The sequence below is a fragment of the Columba livia genome, chromosome 1 (genome assembly GCF_036013475.1).
Source record: "Columba livia isolate bColLiv1 breed racing homer chromosome 1, bColLiv1.pat.W.v2, whole genome shotgun sequence".
Taxonomy (NCBI): domain Eukaryota; kingdom Metazoa; phylum Chordata; class Aves; order Columbiformes; family Columbidae; genus Columba; species Columba livia.
Window position 1 is genome coordinate 115460116 of NC_088602.1, and position 15677 is coordinate 115475792.

Below are 15677 nucleotides of genomic sequence, written 5' to 3' on the forward strand. Positions count from 1 at the left end.
GCAAGAACAACAGCTCCTGATCAGGAGTTTCTCAAATCACTCTTATCTTTGTTTAAGGAGCAGGTTGATTCAGTACTGGTCCACGGCTTGCACATCCTTAGGTTAGTGTTTGCTGACGTGATTCGTTCTTTTAATTGATAATGACTACATTATTCAACCTGACATTGAACACTTCCATTGATGGGGCATCTGCAACTTCTCTGGGCAACCTGTTCCAGTGTCTTGTCATTCTCATCTTAAAAAAATGACTAGCCTAAGACCAGTGTAAAACTATGCTCTTTCGGTTTAAAATCATTGCCCCTTGTCCTGTCACCACAGGCCTTAATTTAATTGAAGTGACATCCAGAACTGGAAATACTGTTCTTTAAAGAAAAGACACTATGTTACATGATCTAGGCAAGCAGAGTTCATCCATCACTTCTTTCTCCTTCTGCAAGTAGGCTAGAATAATTGAACTTTGTTTTACATAGTTTGTGATATTTGATATCTAAAACCGGATTTCCATTAAGTCAGATAATTTTCTGAGGGCCTAAACTAGACACCATGTATGAGTCTTTCTATTAGTTTCAAAGAGTTTCAATACAGCTTTCTACAGACTGGGAGGTGAGGATTGTGTTTTATCTTCAGTTGAGGAGTTTCATGCTTCAAAAATTCAAAATTTGCTGTAGCAAAGTAAATAATTGTAGCTATTTCCTCAGACCTTTATATATGACATTGTGAAGCTCTCTTTCATAAAATGACATGGTACGATAAAGTTGTTTCTACACATTAGCAATGTGATGAATACTGAATAAAGGAAGATCAAGATTGATATTTTACACAATGACTTTATATTCTTGAGCTTGGTATTATAATTACAATAAATAGCCCAATATCAGTATTCATAATGTATTAAGATCTGTTCATTAGTTAAACTATGGATGATTAAATTAAATCCAGCTTTAACATCTCATTTGACTCTCTTTTCTACAAGTCTGAACATACCACTTGAGTGGAAATGCAGTTTATTCTGGTTTATAAAAAGTAGCATCCTGTTGCTGCTAATATTTATTTTTCCTTAGAAAGTCAGTATTATGAGTTTCACTGAAATGAAATCCCCAGCCCCCCTGCACTATGCTGGGTGACTTGCAGAAGACATCTGATTCACGTAATTTATGATCTTGGACAGGCCATGTCTGCTCTACTGAGGCTCTTACTTAGGTCTTGAGAAATCTGTATGCATTTAACACAATCTGCAACTTAGAATAGCTTTGGGAAAGGTAAAATGTCAAAAGGAGTGGGACATGTTGATCTTGACTGGGAGCGCCTTACACATTTAGAAGGTAGTGACCCAGAATCACAACAAAGGTAAGCAGGTGCAAGCCTGTGCTGCACCATGCTACACATCCAGGGTGGTCTTCAGGCCCATGCTGTGCTGTTCGCATTCCCGGGCTGCAGGATGAGCTCAGGCAGCTCACCAAAACAGAGGAACCATCTCCCATTGGGTACCACCAATTACACCACCTGCATGGCCTTGTTTTCGTCCAACAGTGCAGCAACAAGTTCTCGTGAAAACTTCCTTTTGGAATAGAGTTTTTCCTCTGAGCAAATTAGAAAATGGATCAAAGGACCAAAGGAGAGAGCTTCTCTCCACAGTCAGAGTCTGCTCTGTTCTGCACAGTGTACTGGGGGAAAAATCCAACCAGGACCTGTCCAAAGATGCATGAAAATGGATGCTAGGCATCTGAAAAGATGTAATATTTACTCACTACCCATGTTACCTTTCTTATTTTGACTTTATAAAGCATTTATCTTGTTAAGCTATTTGTTTTTGGGCCTTTCATATTGAGATCCAGAAAAAGCCCTGCACTGTCTCTCTGTACCTTACCTCACCCTTCCACAGTGCAGAACACCCTTCCCAATATTTTTAGCTCAATTCCAGAACACGAGTCTTGGAACATAATGCTAAATTAAAACACATGTTAGAAACATTAAACTAGATTAAGACAGAAACTAGATTTATTTCATGCTTACACTCACTATTCTGACCTGCAAGTGTTTCAAAGCAGTTTTTCATCCATTCCACAAAGCTAATTAATGTAATAACAGGGAGCTTTCTGTTCTGTAAATACATACCCAAAATGCATGTAACACCCCTATGAAATTCTTACTGTACTGTTTTAGTTATTACCAATTTGATCAGCCAAGGTGCCACTATTTGGTGATGCAAACCTGCTTACAAAAGTAGCACAACTGAAATTATATTATCTTGAGCCATCTCCTGTATATAACAAGTCTATTATCATCATTATTTTTGTCATCTAGCTATCACATTAAAGGGTTGCTTTGTAATATGATCACTAAATAAAACTAAGGTACCACCTCACTTATATACTAACTATCAATATTTAATTGTTTGGAACATATTGCATGTTTATATGGGTAGTTCTAACAAAATGTGTTAGAGGCAGAATCATTGATGATTTTGTAATTAAGACCTTAGTTTCATATATATTGAGCTATATCCTAGAAGTGAATTATAAAATGGGTAGTAGCTCAACACCACTTGAGACACTGTAGTTTTTAATTATTGGTATGTGATGCTCAGCAAGAGTCCTGAAGCTTTTTGTACAATATAAGCACACCTGGAAATTGCTTGTCTTCTTCATAATGGAAATGGACAGAAATCACTGTCTTGCTACTGATGTGACTTACAAGCTGGATGTGTAGAACATAACATTTCCACTGATAATACCTGTAATTAGGAAACCCAAGAGTGCTTTCAGGCTCATACAGTCCCATGCATACCCCAAGTGAGTTTCAGTATAACAACAAGAGACAGCTGTTTCCAGATGACAGCTATTCATTACACTTTCAGTTATTTTAGAAGGAGAAGCTAAGCATGTAGACAGTGATAAGAAAGTGAGTAGTCCATCTTAGTCCATCCTAGAAAATAAGCCTGCATGCAGTCTTTGTCACAGGAGGATGATTTCTTCTTTGGACCCTGTTCCACCCTTGTCAGCATGGCTTGACATGTTGTCATGCTCTTAAGAGCAGCACAAAAGAGACTGCATTTTCTTTGGGCCACCTTTTCAAAACCTTAGAAGGTGAAGAAGAAGGTACCTGCTCAATTGCAGAGCACAACCATATTTGTTGTTTGACCAGGTAAACTTACAGTATTTACTTTTTAATTTTTTTTTTTTACATTTGTCTAGACTGATTAATTCAGTGTTATAGTATATTGTTTCATATATGGCTATATAATTCAGTGTATAATTTGGACACATTAAAAATAAAAAAAAGCTACATCCAACTTGTTTTCTTCCCAACCTGCTTTTACATTTCTTTTTTCCAGTGGAAGCAGTGCTGAATCTATAGCTGAAGTAAACATGCCAGTGACAACTGTAATCTAGTGTTAGATTATGGTATTATAAAATGAATATGAATCATAAGTTTTGAAGGTCTTTGCTTGGTTTGAAGCATGGAAAGAAAGTTTCTGCTTTGAAAAAGATCAACCCTACCTGATTTTGCAAACTGAACAACATCAGGATGTCATTTTCATAAGAGTGTTTCTCTGTTTCAATATTTTTTCTCAAACCATAGCAAACAGTATATTCTGGGGTAAACAGTAATTAAGAACACAATAAGTATCAGATGAAACTACCCATTCTGTCTCAACCATGTATGGCGTAGGACTTTCTCTTCTAGAGTCTGCATCTTTATATTTTATAGTCTTCAGTGGGTTGTTCCTCTATTAATTTGCCTAATAGCTTTTAAAACGAATTTAAATTAGCTTCAATAATGTCCCGTAGTAATGTGTGCCATAATGACATAATACATTGTGTCATGGAGCACTGTATAATGTGAGTAAGGCACTGTTTTCAGTCTGCAGCATGACGGCAGAGTTACCACAAAGTCAGATGTGAGATAGAGTGGGCAGATCCCCGCCATTAAAGCAGAGGCTTAGTGCTGAGACCAGGTCGAAGAACAAGCAGTTGCACAGAAGCAGCCTCCCTTCTGAGAAAGCAAGAGCATCTGTCAGATATGTACTCAGAACTCGGTAGGGGAAGCCCTGTAAGGGCAGAATTGATTTAGGCATGTGCTCCTCAGAGAACAGGAGCTAAAAGTACAATAAACCAATCTCTAACAGTGTTGTACATTTGTATTATAGATTATTCAAAGATAAATAAATAAACAGACATATGGGTATTTCTTATTATTTCTCAAAACTCATATCTATGACCTGTGGAACTGTTTTTTTGTTTGTTTTTTGTTTGATTTTTTTTTTTTGATTTGTTGCTTTTTTTTCCCCCCCACATTTTACCTGCTTGCTTTTTTTTTTTTTTTTTAAACTAAACTAAAAACTATAAACATAAAACTCCAAAAAATTCTAAAATATTATCAATCATAATTAGTTGCAGGTACAAAGGAAAATAACAATGATCTATCTTGCAATATGTAGATCTCCACAGCATGAGGCATGCTAATTGCCTTTGTATTTTAGCTTTTTTAGTGAAGAGTGTCCTATATGTTTGTTTATCTGTTCTAGATGTATGTTACTGTGGAAATTTAATGTGTTTCTCTAGCTTCTTTAGTTATCCTTGGTTAGCCATCTGTTAAGTACTGGTATCAAGAAATAGCTCCTGCCTAACTTAGCTGGCAAGTCTCACAGGAGTGTGCTTTATGAGTAATAGTAGTTAAAAACAAAATAATTGGGACTCAGATGAACAGAATTCAAATAACTAAATTAGAAAAAGAGCAGCAAAGTTATATTTCAGTGACAATACCTCTACTGGCAGATAAGCATAGAGTTACTTCAAAATTTTTAACAATTATTTGTAATTTAGAAATTGTATGCAAGGATGATATCAGGACATAGTGCTTAAAATAGTGGGGGGGAACAAAAGGGAAAAAAAAAAGTGTTGCTTCTACTCAATATCAAACCATTTGATGTGTTGTTTTAGAGTTTTGTGTAGGAAACGCTGCTGTTTCAAAGGCTAAGCCTCCCTATAGTTTTATTTATTTATTTGAAGATACATCTGTGTAACATTTTATAAACACATATGTGCTGGCCTCTAAGTCAAATGTTTGCTCATCCAGAAGGCATATGTCCATATTAACAGTTCTGTGCCTGAGTTTATAACCCATTTGAGCTTTTAGACTGTTAATTTGAAAAAAGTGATATGGTAATTCAGTCACTGGATTTTGGCTTAAGCAGGTCTGATTTGGCAAAGTTAAAAATTGACAGAACATACAAAAGATAATGTAGCCATGGACTTTGTTCTGTGTTTGAGTACGGGCATTATCTCAATTTTCTTTCCACCAAAAATCAGGTCAAAACTGAAAATAACCATATGTAAAATGAACTTCATTTATAATGGATTTGCCTAGATGTGGGAAATTTCAATTTTAAATCATCAAAGATATATTCTGGAAAAGTTACTTTAATCTGGAAAAATAACGTAATAATGCAATTGTCCTACATCTAGAGAGGCAATAAAGAGAAGGGTTTAGATGTGACTGAAGTGCTCAGACAAGATGGTAAGGTTTCTAAATACACATGATAGAAACCTTTAATCACCATGTTTTCTTTTGGTTCTCCAGTACCAAAATCGGTGAGGCAAGATAGTCTCTTATACTTCTCTTCAATGTTTTACCTCAATTCTGCTTCAGCTGAAGGCTCGGGGCAGAAATGCTATTTTGAATGTTGTACTAAGCGCTTAGATAAATGTTGTCTGTTGTTGTTGAAAGTTAAGATTTGCATTTGTATTTCCTAATGCTCTTTGCTTGTAATTCAAGTAATATCACATTTCATTAAATGTAAATGTCATGTAAAACAATTTAGACATTCAGCTGGAACAAAACAAGCGTTTCACTGCTTTGAGCAACAAGGTGATATGCAAGAACATAAGAAGGATTGTAAAAGGCTGCTCAGATCATTAGAAGAATGAACCAGTGTGATACGTATTACAAGACATGAAGTCTGTAAGTTAACCATTGCCCTTGAAGGAAAGAAGAAATAATCTAAATTGGACCATTACAAATGAGGATACTTGCAGAAAATCTGTTGACTTAGTTAAATCATTCTTCGTGAATATTTTAAATGGGTCCTGTTTAGTCTGAATAAAAAAGTACTATCCTGATTTTTTTTTAATAAGACAAACTTTGAATATTACTGTACGGTGTGAGCTACTACAGACATATAAATCTCATTTTCTTTTTTGGTACTACACGTGATAAATCAACTGAATATATTGAACTTGGTGGTTAGGGTAATGTCACAGAGCAACTGAATTAGAGAAGAATGCCCTCTATATTTTACAGTTAGCTAAACTAATTGTATTCTTAGAGTGTAAAAATTGACTCATGAAAGACATTGTCAAGACTGTGATCACCATGGAAATCTGAAGAGCTAAGTATAAAGAAAGCAATTCCTCACAATCAAGAAGTTTTTTATTTCATGAGACTGGATAAATGGATAGTATGCTTAAATCAATTGTATGAATGTTTTTATATATAAACCCCTCCTTACCTAAGCTTATAGTTTTCCATTTATTTAGTACTTCAATTTCATGCAGATGAACTGAAGAGGAATTTGGCCAACACTGCTAAGGGCAAATTTGTAAGTTTGCAGAAATGAAGGTTTCAGTAGCAGTCACTGATAGCAGTATGTCTGGGTGAGGAGGGCAGGACAGGTGCTCTGCCAGCCTAGCACAGAGGGTTGGGATCTCTTATACCTGGTGGGAATGTGGGAAAGGGGAGAGAGAGGGAGGTTTCCCTGAGGAGAATGTGCATGGACATGTGCCAGGCACTTACTGACCTTATTTAGGTTCGCACTCTTACTTTTGTTACAGAAATTACACTTTTGAAAACAGTGATAACAGAGAAGAAAATTCAGAGGACCATGGTGTGTCAATAAAAATAAAGCAGGCTGTGAGCCTTAGCCATTGTAGAAAATGGAGAGCCAACACTGAAATGAACTTTTCTAAAGTCATATTTCTCATATATACATATGCATACTGACACACAAAACATACAGTCACAATGTAGAATATTTTACTATAATTTATAATAAAAAATACAATTTCATAGTTCTGTGTTAAGTTCAGTGATGGACTAAAGTAAAATAATTTATCTGAGGTTCTATACATTTTTTTGATACAGGGATAAACAATTCATTAAATGTTAATTATATCCAAAATAATGTTCATTTGATTTTCCCAGGATAGTGACCAATATTTAAATGCCCTACATACCTAACTCCATTTTAATTGAAAAAAAGAAAGCATAAAATAGTCATCAAGTTTTTCCAAAAGAGACTTACTGTATGGAGACTTTTTATTCTGATATAGTACCATAATACTTCAAGAAGAAATATGTCATTTTTATTGCATTTTTACCTGGATTTCAGTAATTTTCAGAATTCCAAGTGTATTTGTTTAAACCTCTGAAAGAAATTACATCAAGCTAAATTTTTAATACTGTAATTTTTTTACTTCTGCTGGCAAATTTATTTTCTGCTGTAGGTTGCTCTTGATATGTTTAATACAAACCTTCTTTCATAGCTGAGCTTTGCTGTTTTGTTTAAATGTTTCTTTTTCATGCTAGATTATAGGGTAGTTTTTTTGTTTGTTTGTTTTATTTTTTTTTAATTAAATAATATGTTTTATTTCAGGCATTCACTGGATCATAATAATTAAAATTACTTGCCAGAGATCATGGTAGATTGCAGCTGAATATTTTCCCTGTAGGCAGAAACCAAGAAAACTTGGAGAGAGTTAAAACATCAGGATGTACTCTCTGGAATTATTGTGTATATGTAATCTTACTGTGGGCGAATGTCACCATAAAACTATTTTTTATTATATCTATTACTTTCCTTACAGACTGTTTCATACTGCTCTCAGCCACTTCTGCTCACTTCCCATATGTCACTTCCACAGAGAATGAAACACCTTTGGATAATATGCTTTGCTATTAAGTTTTCATTATATGCTCTACCAGTGTATGAATGGTGTTAGAATGTATGAATGTATTATTGTATTAGAATGTATGAATGTATAAATGGTATTAGCAATGTATGAATGGTATTAGAAATGCTTTTAATGACTTCCTTAATGAAGAAGGTATGTCTGTACAGTCAAATTAGACTCTACTATACAATCCAAGATCGATTGTTTGCAGTTTGAATTTCTTTTGCTCATGACACTCTCTCATATATCACTTTTCTCCCTCAAAAAGCTTGGTTTTTTGTTTGTCTGGAAACAGTAAGGGTACTCTGAAGCAACAGTTAAAATCTGAAATATCTGTGTATTATTACAGTTTGGCGGTAATCAGAACCCTTGATAAATTTCTGAATAAAGGTCACAAAGTAGGACTGCATGCTGCAGTTCTTTAAATTCAGGAATAGCTGCTGCTTTTGATGTCATATGTTAGTGTTTTCGCTAGTCTATGTCAGATTTTATTATTTCCTTTGTGGCAAATGATGCAATTCTTAAGAGAGGCATAAATCTTTCATTTACTAGTAGACAGGGGGAGAGGGGAGCTAGGAAGGCTCTTCAACTTCCTTCTCTGCTCAGTTCATCACTGGGGCTCTGCTGCTACTCAGAACTTTTGAGACTATGTGATAGTAAAGGCAATGATTCTTTTTCCTAGCCAGGGAGTACTACTTATCCATAGTGAGTTAATTTATAACAGTTTCCTGCCAGTGAAGCTCAGTACCTATGAAATAAAATCAATGCAGAAAGAATCATATTTCTGTAACATTTCATTTTATATTCTAATGAGATATTCAAAATTAATTTCTTTGTTTCAAGTATATTTTTAGTATCAGAGCAGATAATTTTAATGTTTTGTTTCATTTTTTAAATTTATTATTTTAAGGATTTGGAGAATTAACCAAAAAATTACCATTTAATCATAGAAAATAAAGAGGCACAGTGCTGCTCACTATTAGAAATAAAGCTGTTACTTAGCACGGGTTGTTAGTTTTATTTTCTTTTCAAGAATAAATCCAAATTTTGTTTAATTTAATTCTATACAAACTTTAAAAATGAAAATATCTTAAAATAATATCTGAGACATTTAGAGTTAGATCAGTCGAGCCAAGATAGTTCAACTAAATTGAATTTATCAACTTTTAATACCAATTAGATCATTGGATAAAAGATACTGTTAGTGAAAGAATTGTGCCCCACAAAATTAAATCAAGTCAGAAAGAGCCAACTGTGTTGTCAAAAACCTGACAAAAAAAAAAAAATCGGGAGGTAAGTGCAACTAGTGTAGAACAGTAAACTAGGTATACTTGTAAGAACAGAAGTAAAATGGAATAACACTCACAGAATACAAACTTTAAAGGGTTGTGCTGGTTGGGAATGGTGGAAACATTAGCTAATGAGTTATACAGGGCAGGTTTCAAATGTAAGAGGAATAGTTGTATGTTAGATATCCAAAATAAATTAAGTAATATAAATGAGATAGAACTAGCTTGGGTCAAATACTGAGGTAAAGTAATACGGTAAACATGTCTTATGCAAGTAGGGCTGGAAATCTGTTGTATTCCCAAATGACTGTATTTATAAATGGATAGCTGTTTAAATTAAGGAGTAAAAATAAACATGAAATTAAAGAGATTTTACCTTTTAAGATACATTCTAGATAACAAATGTTATTGATAATGTCAAGCTTTTTTTTCCTATATATGATAATTAACAGACTTCATCAGATAGCCACAGAACTATTAAAAATTGATATAATTTCAGATTGTTTGTTTTCATTTTGATGAATGTTAAGATCATAGCAAAAATGGAAATGATAACGAGTTGATTTAAAGTAAATGAAACATACCGAAATTCTGCTTTTGGAAAATATTATATGAATTTAAATGAAACATTTAAGGAGCTGAATAATGACAAAGCTTAGATTTATTTAAATCATGAACTCACAAATGATCTGGAATTTGCATTCTCTCTTAAAAATATAAAAGAGAAAACCCCCCTGACACTTGCATAGATAATTTCAACAAAAATTAGAATAATAGTTTGAATATCAGAAATTATTAAGTAGAGGGTCTATAAGTAACAGCAACCAACACAGATGATAGAGGAAGCTATTTTAGAGTTCATGATAGAGACCTGGGTGAAAGTTACAAGAAGCCACACATATCCACAGCTGTCAAACACATTGAACTTAAGGAGGTTCCTTTGGTATATATATCTATATAGATTAAGGAAGAGTAGAAAAATGAAACAAAACAAATAAGTTGAATAGAATAACATTAAAAATAGTCTAAATACAATCTCAAATCTGAGTAAGTTTTACCTCTGTTTTCAAAGGACAACAATATTGGTTATAGAAGCAGGGGCAGAAGGACTAAAGGAGATGAATGTCTATTGCCCCATTGAAGTTAGAGGCAAAACTTTTCAATTTGGAGAATCTTCTGCCATGAATCTGAAATAACTTACATACAAATGTAGTTCTATTAAAAAAACCCTACATATATAGATATGGGTTATATGTATATAAAAATATTTGTATAGAGAAATAGTGGAAAGATAACCATCAGTCCTGCAGTTAGACTCTCAAGAAATAGTCTTGAAAAGTTCCCTTTTAAAGTGAGAGTAAAAGTGAAATGATGAAGGATAGAGAACTAAGTAACAGAAAATCTTAACTACAGTCTAAGTTACCAACAGGGTAAAGAAGTGATAAAAAATATTACTCTAGAATCTGTTGGAGAGAATGTTATTTCTCTCTTTCTCTGCAACTTTAAGAGCGTTAATGAAATATTAGAATGTAGTTCTCAGGAGATGATTAATAGTTTGATGTTCTACTAAAGTAAACATACAGGCAAAAAATTTAGGTGGATCTAACCATAATTAATTTACAGTATGTGTTTCCAGAAAATTATTTTTCACTGAAATTAAACAGAATTCTCACTGGATGGTAGTTCTGATTTTTTATCACTTTCTCCAATAATAGTTTGGCCACAATACTCTTGAATAATTTATTTATTTACATTTTTAATAATCAAATGTAGTTTTTAAAAAAGTTATAGAAGCACATCTGGTATTACATTTTCTATGTTAAAATGGGTAAATCTAGGTATAATGTCACTTTTGTGTTAAGGACGAAGGATTCTAGCCTATATCATATGATCAATGTTACTGCCGTATTATTTAGCATTGAAACCAGTGGGCTAATTCTCACATGCTTGTATAGGCAAAGTATACATCTTTCTAAGATGGATGAATTGCAGAATTCAATTTTTTGAACATTCGTATCTGTGAGCTAAGTCACTTATCATATCTTGTGTCCTTATATGCGAGCTTTTCCTAAATAACTATGGTGTGTTTTTACTGCAGTATTTCCATGCACACACAACATTGAACTTTGAAAAAATAGTTTCAACATCTTTGTTCCTTTTTGAGCTGAAATTTGTATTACTGTCAAAAACAAGAGCTTTGAGAGATGAACAATGGAATGCAAAAATAATCAAACTTATCTCACTTGAGTAAAAATGTATTGACAGAAAAGTCCTTTATTTTCCTGTGAATACTAACATACAGTAAATATTTATTTTTCTTCATTCTATTTATCATGCCTTTACTCAGCCTTCAGTGAATGTCCTTGGTAAAGTTATCTTAACAAGTGTTATTGATGAATGTTTAATGACTCACATAAAGCAGGGTAATTATGGCACATAAAACACTGTGAAGTTTTTCTAAAAATTTTAGATGGTAACTCAAAATGTTCAAGTCCCCTTACTTTCAAGGTACATACTCTGATGCAATGATTGCAACAGATAATGGGAGGGCTTCATATTAACATGGAGTTTAGTAAGAGCCTCAAAACCTGAGGGCAAGTCAGTCCACAAAATGTGTGATAGGATGTGTCTTCATGGCAACACCTCTCAGTCTAGAAGTGACCAAATAGCAGGTTCAATGGGCTTCATAAAAATCAATGTAGAAAACATACATTATAGCTTTTACTTGTTTGCCGCAATTTTCTATATAGCCTCACTTCCATAAACCTCTATTTCTGATGTTAGTCTGTTTCTTCACAGTGAAAAATGAGATAGAGCATCTGCCTGAAGCAAAGGTAATTTCAAGAATAAACACAAATTACTTTTTCCAAAAAGAACTACTCTTACAATACATGTTAATAAAAAATATGAACCCTCTGTACTATACTGGGTTCAAAGTAAACTAATATGGATTATGTGCTGCCTGGTGTAGTTGCAATCAAAACGTCACAGGCCTCTGGTTTGGTTATATTCTGGTTGAATGGCCTGTAGCAGACCCTGACTACAGGGACTCTACTCCTCCAGACTTGACCCACAAGACTTCAATCCTTCTATCACCGACTCCACAAAGGAGACCCAAACACCTGTGCCATTCCTGATACAAAGGGAAATCCCACTTTCTCCTCTTCTTCTACTCCTGTCTTTCTCAAAAAGCCTGTATCCTTCCATCTGCATATGAAGCTCTGTCTTCTGTTTGTTTCCTAGGCTGTTGGCATTGTGTGTAAGCCTTTTGTTTTAGGTTTTATTATCATATTCAATTTGTGCTTTATGAGTTTTACTTCCATCACACTGCCCCAAGGAGGTACCACCTGTTCCCTGACTTATCTGCAAGCTGCTATCGCTGTCCCTTGACATACTCAGTTTAAAACTTTTCTCACAAATTTAGCAGATTGCTGGGAAATGTGTTCTTGCCTTTCTTTGTCAACCAAGCTCTGTATCTTGTTAGCAGTTGTTTTTCCTCAAAGACAGGAGCATGATAAAAATACCAGCACAGGCAGTGGATAACTTTTAGGATGCATCCACTTTTAACTAAGCTTTGGATCAAGACCTCTTGGGCTATCCTGCCCATCATCTTTGCCACCAGGACTATGTAGTAACTTTTGACTTCTTCCAGGTCTCCCTTGACAGTGTTACTGTTCACGTGGATGAACAGCAAGTACTGGTTTCAAAGGCCAGAGAAGTTTCAATAGAAACATCCTGAATTTGCCTCTCTACAAGCAACAAATCTCCCAGGACACTCTGCTCAGATGAACCATTGGCACCCACAGCCCTTGCAGAAGGAAATATCCAACCATTGTCACTCACTTCTTCCTTTCAGTGCTAATGGTCAGTCCATGCTGGCTTGGAGAACTGCCTTAATTTGGCTTGTTCCCCTTCCTTGGCAACCAAGTAGTTGCACTGATGCTCAGGGTGGTGAAGTTTTTTTCTTGTTGCCACAAGCTTCCAGTTTCCCCCATCTTTGGAGTCTTGATCTGCCATTAAGCACAGCCTTTAGCTGTTCCGCCTTCTTGTATTGTGCAACTGGAAGCTTTCGCCTTTGTAAAGTGTCTGTGAAAACACTGTTAGTTTTCCTGTTTAGTGTCTTGATACTGTATCATCTGTTGAATTCTTCCTCTGGTACCTCTCGCTGTCACCCCAGACAGGAAGGGGACTGGGCACCCCTGCAGCCCCAGGCCTGGGTGGCAGCACCCACCCTCTGCAGCTCCTTCTAAGTCAAGGACTCTAATTTCTTTCTCCACATGGTAAAAGATGGAGAAATGCCCACAGAGCATCACCACCTTGGTCACAGAGTCCTAAACTGCCTGGAGCAGAACTTCCAGGTCCTCTTCACATCCCCTGGCCTCGTAACAGCTGATGTCTGTGTTAACTGCACTCCTGCCTATCAGCCAAACAGGTGTTACCCAAAGCAGATGAGCAGGAGCCTGGTATTCCCCGCTCAACTGTCTGTTACAGATTGCTGCTGCTGTCCTTTTTTAATCAGCGTATCTTCTCAGGAAACAGCTAGCAGAAACTATCGGCTGCAGAAGTCCCTAGGAATTTCCAGAAGCAACTGCAAATAGAATAGAGATTTAAGAAAAACACAGACAAAAAAAAAAAACAAAAGAAAACAAAGCCAGAAAAACAAACAAACTCCAAACAACAGCAACAACAACAGGCTGCAGGGGAATCTCTACTCCAGTGCCTGGAGCACCTTCTCCCTCCTTCACTGACCTTGGTGTTTGCAGGGTTGTTTCTTACACTTTTTTAAAATGAAATTTTCTCACTCCTCACAGTCATGCAGTGTCTTACTCTTTCACAAATGTGTTTTCCCAGAAACAACACCTGCAGGGCTGAGAGGCTCAGCTGTGCCCTGTGGTGGGTCTCATGGAGCTGGCTGGAACCATCTGTGTCCAGTGCAGGGCAGTCTCTTGACTCTCCTCAGAGGCCACTCTGCAGCCTCCTGTGCTAGCACCCAGCACCTGCAGCCAATACAGATGAAGCCACCAGTCTTAATGTATATGACTGTGAGTACCACATGTGCTGCTGGACTGCCAGTGAGGCTATCCTGTTGAAGAGCATGTACCATGTACTAAACACAATTTCCAGTTTCTTGAATCACACTTCCAGTCTTCCTAGAGGAGGAAAAGCACAGGGAAGATGACCAAATCTGAATACTAATCCACAGAATCATGGATTTGTTCGGGTTGGAAGGGACCTTCAAAAATCATCTAGTCCACCCCGTCTGCAATGAGCAGGAACAACTTCAACTAGATCAGGTTGCTCAGAGACCCATCCAGCCTGGTCTTGAATATCTCTAGGGATCTACCACCTCTCTGGGCAACCTGTGCCAGTGCTTTACTACCCTCAATGTAAACAATGGAGAGTGTCATAGCAACTACATCAGCCAGGTCCCTCGGAAAACTGGGGTGCATCTCTTTGGGTCCCATACACTTATGTACGTTCAGGTTCCTTAGGTGGTCATAAACCTGGTTGTCACTTACAGTGGGAGGGACTTTCGGGGAAGTCCTGACAGTCCTCAACAGAATGAAATTAACTCTGTGGACAACATGATGGTTAATGTAAAAATACACCCAAGGATGCAGTTCCAATCAAAACATGTTTATAATCTCATAATACAAAATTGGTATATTTTAAGATTTTTCCTAATATCTTCAATATTTATTATAAATCATGATTAATTATATTAATATAGGAAAAATAGAAGACTGACTTTAAAATAGAAAATATTTTAAATTTCATAATTAAAATTAATTTTAAAAAGTCAATTAATTTTTTTTAAGTCACTGCATATAACTTATAAACAAAACTTCGTTTTGAGATTCCTTTGGGAAATATTTCATGTACACATTACACAAGAAATATTTTATTGAGGTGTATTATGGATCACTTTGCGTATGGGATGCTGCCGTATTCTTGTTTCTTACATTTAGATAGTTCCAATTATGTTTACAGGGCATTAATAATAGAGAAGATCTACTATTTTGCTGGTTTGACTGAAAATGGGTTCATTTTCTTCATGTAGTTAGAAACCTTTTCTTTTTTCCATAGTCAGCACGCTCATTATTTGGACTTAGTTTGAGAACAAGAAGATAATACCCCATCACAGAGTTAATGTTTTTAATTGCTCTGCTCTGAGAGCCAAGGACACTCTGAGCACTCCGACCATAGGTGTGAGGTATCAAGGAAGGGGGGTATGGATGAGGCAGAGCTTGACTGACATCCAGACTTGTCAATAACAGTATTCCATCCCATTAACACCATGCTTCCTATCTAAGGAGAGTTGGGAGTTGGGACCTTCCAGTTGGTTCTTCTCTTCGCTCTTTTTTTCAGAGCCAGAGGAGTTTCGTTTGGGATGTGTAGCCCGGCTTTTTGACGTGTTGCAGAGGTCTCTGAACCT